The sequence below is a fragment of the Macaca fascicularis genome, chromosome 10, assembly GCF_037993035.2.
Source record: "Macaca fascicularis isolate 582-1 chromosome 10, T2T-MFA8v1.1".
In the NCBI taxonomy this organism is placed as follows: Eukaryota; Metazoa; Chordata; class Mammalia; order Primates; family Cercopithecidae; genus Macaca; species Macaca fascicularis.
This window is the reverse complement of record NC_088384.1, coordinates 24,985,202-24,991,201: the sequence shown is the minus strand read 5'-3', so window position 1 is coordinate 24,991,201 and position 6,000 is coordinate 24,985,202.

The window sequence follows — 6,000 nt, the reverse complement described above, 5'->3', positions numbered from 1 at the left end:
TATATACCTACACACACACCCACACACGGTGAATTGCTGGTAGGTTTAAGTCATTGAGAAACTGTCAACCATCTTTTAAAGTGGCTGCATCGTTTTACATTTCTACCAGCAATGTATAAAGGTTCAAATTTTTCCACATCCTTGAGAATACTTGCTGTTATCTTTTTTTTTTTTTAATTATAGCCATTCATAGGGATGTGAAGTGAGATTTTACTGTGGTTTTGATTTCCATTTTTCTGATGAATGACATTGAGCATTTTTTCATGTGTTTGTTGGCCGTTTGCATATCTTCTTTGGAGAAATGTCTCTTCAGGTCCTCTGTCCATTAAAAAAGTGGGATTGTTTGTCTTTTAGTTGTTGAGTTGTAAGAGTTCTTCATATCGATTTATTTTTATTGAGCTATTATCACCGCTGTGGTTGTTTCCTCAGCAGGTCTCTGAATCCCCAGGCATCATGAATGTCCTCTGCTTAGAAGGAAAGGGACTATAAATGCCCCTTCCCCTGAGTAACCCACTCGCTGACTTGTCTCCATCAACTTCCCTCCAGAGAGCAGAGCTAATAATCCCTTTTCTCACTGGCCTCAGCCCTCCTTGAAAATTACTCTGAGGGCTCCCTGGAGTCCTCTTACCTGAATACCTCCCCCCGGGGCTGCTTAGATGGCTTTGTGGGGGGCTCTCCAGCTGGAAGTAGGAGATTCTCTCGGGGAGAAGCACAGGCTTCCAGCTCCCCAGACCTGTCTCACCTCCCACCCTGGTGTGTTAGAGACTCTGGGGACTCTGGGATGAGCCCAGGGTTCTGCCTGCATCAGGCCTGTTTAGCCTCTGGCTTGTTGCTGAGGCTTAGGGACAAATTAGTAATTTAATCCAGCCAGGCAAACCTGTAAGCACTCTGCAAGGAGTCAGAGAGAGCCCTGTGGCTTCTGGTCTCTGGTCCGCCACCATGAGACTGGGGTCCCTGGACCTCATCTCTGAAATGGGCCTGCACCTGTGTTGGAAGGAGCCAGTTTGAACCTTTCAGATTCAGGATTTTGTGATGGGCTTAAAAAATATTTTATTTAGAGTATCTCCTCTAAGAAGCTCCTCTCCCTCTAGTTGCCTTAGGTGACTGCGCAGCTACCTGAATTTATTCTGTCTCAGGTGTATCTTTTTGGTTTTGATTACTTCTTTATACCTCTCTTACTCTTATTTGATTGCCAGAGGGTGAAGCTAATCATTTCAGTCTTTCTTAGAATTCTTTGAGAATTTCTCATTGCCTTAGGGTGAAGACCAGATCCTTACCTGGATGGGTTTTCATTGTCTCCTTTTTCTTTTTTCTTTTTTCTTAGATGGAGTTTTGTTCTTGTTGCCCAGGCTGGAGTGCAATGGCATGAGCTTGGCTCACTGCAACCTCCACCTTCTGGGTTCAAGCAATTCTCCTGCCTTGGCCTCCTGAGTAGCTAGGATTACAGGTGCACACCACCACGCCCGGCTAATTTTTTGTATTTTTAGTAGAAATGGGGTTTCACCATGTTGGCCAGGCTGGTCTCGAATTCCTGACCTCAGGTGATCCACCCGCCTCGGCCTCCCAAAGTGCTGGGATTACAGGCGTGAGCCACCACACCTGGCCATTGTCTCCATTTTCACTGTCACTTTACATGGCACTACCCCTTGATCTCTCTAGTCCAGCCAAAAGGGTCGCCTTTGGGTCCTTGGTGCATCCTACCACAGGGCCTTTGCACATGCTGTTTTAATTGCTTGGATGCCTTTTCTTTCCCTCCTCATCTTCTTTACTTCTTCTTTAGATTTTAGTACAAGCTTCACTTCTTTAGGGAAACCTTCCTGGATTTCCCAGATTAATTCAAATTCATGTTATCAGCTCTGTGGACCTCCCCTCAGAAGGTACTATATCACCTTCATTTTAGGATAAGTAACTGTTTCCCCTTATTTGCAAAAGAATCTGAGAGCAGGGACTCTGAGAGCAGGGACGCTGAGAGCAGGGACTCTGAGAGCAGGGATCATGCCTGTTTATCCTCCATTGTAGCCCCAGTGCCTCGCCCAGTTCCTGGAGGAGAGTAGGTGTCAAATAAACCTGTGTTGAATGGCAAACAAATCTCTGTGCTATCAGAGTCTAGGTCAGGGCCTGGCATGCAGCAGGTATGAAACACCTGGTTCCATTTTTGTTGAGTAAATGAACGGTTTCTCTGAAATGCAGTGGATCCAACCTCTGCTCCTGTGTGGCCTCAACTGCATGTGCACTGGGACAGACAGATCTGTGTTTAAATGTGGGTTTCTTTACTTTCCAGCTGTGTTACCTTGGGTGCATCTTTTCCTTCTTGGAGCCCTTTTCTTGGTCTGTCGACAGGGGATCTTCATTAGGGGATGCTGAAGGGATTTCATGGGTAATGGTTTTGTAGGCCCTCTGTTAACTGAAGCCCTTTGCAAATGCCCTTGAAGAAATGCTGTTTCTCCCAACATCTTCCACGAAGATGGGTGCTCAGACCAAGGTGGGTGCAGGGCTGATGTCTCCTCCTCTACCAGTGGTGCTTGAAAAATGGTGGCATGAGGCTGAATTTCCCCGTGTTCTGAATGACTGGGGAGAGTGGCCACAAATCTGAACAGCCCAGATGTAATTTCTGACTCTGGAGTCACCTGTGTCTTGCAGAAGGGAGGAAAGTAGACAGATTTAGCTGCAGGGTGCGCAGTGTGCTGCTTGGGTCCTGTCTCCCTGCTTTATGGGTGCAAAATGTGAGGTATGGTCACACTGCATGCAGCCCCTGCTCTCCCCAGCTGTGGGTCGGAGAGTGTCTGCCTCCTTGCAACTAATTTGTTTTCTTGTATTATTTCTTCTAGCTTAATTGTAAAATAATGCACGCTTGTTGTAAAAACAAACCAAAACCAAACAAACAATATAGCACTATATAAAATAGAAGGTGTTGGTTCTTCCTGGCCCACTCAAATCCCATATTCTAGGGTAATCAGTGTAGAGTGTGCCAGTGAACACCACTGGCTCCCTGTCTCTGTAATGCACATCAAACACGTTAGCAATTTCCTGATTGATACAGTTTGGCTCTGTGTCTCCACCCAAATCTCATCTTGAATGGAAAATCCCCGTGTATGAAGGGAGGGAGGTGATTGGATCGTAGGGGTGATTTCCCCTATGCTGTTCTTGTGATAGTGAGTGAGTTCTCACAAGTTCTAACGATTTTATAAAGGGGTCTTCCCCCTTCACTTTGAAGGTGACTGCTTCCCCTTCTGCAATGATAGTAAGTCTCCTGAGGCCTCCTCAGCCATGTGGAACTGTGAGTCAGTTAAACTTCTTTATAAATTACCCAGTCTCAAGTATTCTTTTACAGCAGTGTGAAAGTGGACCAGTACTGGTCCATGGCCTGTTAAGAACTGGGCTGCACAGCAGGAGGTAAGCTGTGGGGCAAGCCAGTGGAGATTCAGCTATATATGCAGCCATCCCCCATTACTCTCATTACTGCCTGAGCTCTGCCTCCTATCAGATCAATGGTGGTATTAGATTCTTATAAGAGAGCAAATCCTATTGTGAACTGCCCATGTGAGAATTCTAGGTTGCATGCTCCTTATGAAAATCTAATGCCTGATGATCTGCCACTATCTCCCATCACCCCCAGATGGGACTGTCTAATTGCAGGAAAACAGGCTCAGGGCTTCCATTGATTCTACATTATGATGAGTTGGATAATTATTGCATTATGTATTACAATATAATATAGTGGAAATAAAGTGCACAATAAATGAAACACATTTGAATCATTCTGAAACCATCCCCACTCTCACCATCCATGGAAAATTCTTCCATAAACTTGGTCTCGGGTGCCAAAAGGTTAAGGACTGTTGCTCTAAGTTGTTAGAAGAATCACATAAGTTAATTCAAGGCTGGTAGAATAATTGCATCCATTTTACAAGTGAGGAAACCGAGGCCCCCAAATTTTTAGTAACTAGCTCAAGATCACACAGCTAATAAGCAAGAGAGTCAGGATTTGAATCTTCTACATATTGTTTATATAATACAATATATATGCATGTGTACACACAAGTACATAGAGGCTTTACTGCAAAAATTGGGTAATATCATATTTTTGGTTCTGAAATTTTACTTAATAATACTTTGTTTCATAAAAATACGTTGTTTCCCAATAACACATTGTTTAATAATACATTGTTTCTTTTCAGGTCAGCATAAATAAATATACATTTAGGTTTTTTTTTTTTTGTTTTTTTTTGTTTTTGTTTTTGTTTTTGTTTTTTTTGAGCCAGGATCTTGCTCTGTCACCCATGCTGGAGTGCAGTGGTGCAATCATGGCTCACTACAGCCTCAAACTCCTGGGCACATGGGATCCTCCCACCTTCTGAGTAGCTAGGGCTACAGGCTATTTTTTTCTATTTTTTTGTAGAGATGAGGCCTTGCTATGTTGGCCAGTCTGGTCTTGAACTCCTGGGCTTAAGTGATCCTCCCACCTCAGCCTCCCAAAGTGCTGGGATTACAGGTGTGAGCCACCACACCTGGCTGACATTTACTTTTTCAAATATTTTAATATCTGAAGAGGATTCTAGAGTATGGATGGACTGAAATTTATACCTCTCATTCCCAAAGGAGAAACATTTATTTGTACATTTTTGCTCAAAAAACTTTGTTATGGTGATCATTATTTCACAGATGTTTTTAAAACATTAAAAAAATTTTACACACGTGGTAAACATTCAACTAGTTTTTCAGGGTGAATAATCCCTGTCTGTCTCCAGGTACCCACAAAAGGGGAAGTCATTGTTAGCAGTTTTTTTCTGAATTCTTCCAGGAAGAGTGTGTGCTTTCAATTGTGTGTGTGTGTATATAAATGTATATATATGTATGTATATAAATGTATATAAACACATACACACATACACACATACATTTTTTGGTAGACAAGTGATACTATACATACTATTCTGCAAACTTGCTCTTTCTGTTTACCTATATATGGAAAATTGTTATGCATCTGTCCATATAGATTTCCTGCATTCATATTTATGTAACTTTGAAGGGGCAATATACTCATTGTTCAAATACATATAATAAAATATATAAAGGTGTAATATATCTGAATATATTTGAAGGAATAGAGTGAAACGTTTCCTGCTTCCATGCCAGCCCCCCATAACTATGATTATTTTCATATGATTATATTAGCTTTTTAATATCCTTCCAGAATTTTTTTACATATATACATATATCCAAGAAAATATATCTATAATCTTATTTTAAACCCCTTTAAACTCAGGAATAATATAATCTATATATATTTCTACATTTCGCTTTTTTTTCACCGAAACGTGTAGATACTTTCATTTCAGTACACAAACAGCTTCCCCATTCTTTCTTTTTTTCCCTTCTTTTTAAACAACTGCATTTAGTACAGTATTCCATTTTATAGATAAATTAAACCATGTCTCATTCTTTTTGAAATTATTATTTTAATTCATTAAGTAAGCAGTGCTTGCAAGGTACAAAACTAGGAAGGTACAGAGGAGTAGTCAGTGAAAAATCAAGTTCTTCCCCTTCTGTCTCCAGGTCTTTCAGTTCTTCTATTTGGGGGTAACCACGGTTCCCAGTGTCATGTTCTCCTTCTTGAGATGGGCCGTACATTGTGACTGAGTATATGTGAGGTGCATGTGAGCATGTATACACACACACACACAAACACACACACACACACACACACACACACACACACTCTTTTTCTTAATGGCTGTGTGGAATTCCACTGCCTGCATGGACCGCCGTTTCTGTAATCACTCCTGTATAATGGGACATTCCATTATTTTCAGTCTTTTGCCACCTCAAGCCATGAGGCTGTAATTAGCCTGCACAGACCCCTCTGTGCTCAGGTGCGGATGCATCTAGATACATTATCACTGAGCTCAAGAGCATGTGCACTGACAATTTGAGGTACATTGCTAAGTTTTCTTCCAAACGGGTTGCCACATGCAGCTCCATAGGGTTTCCACAATGTCC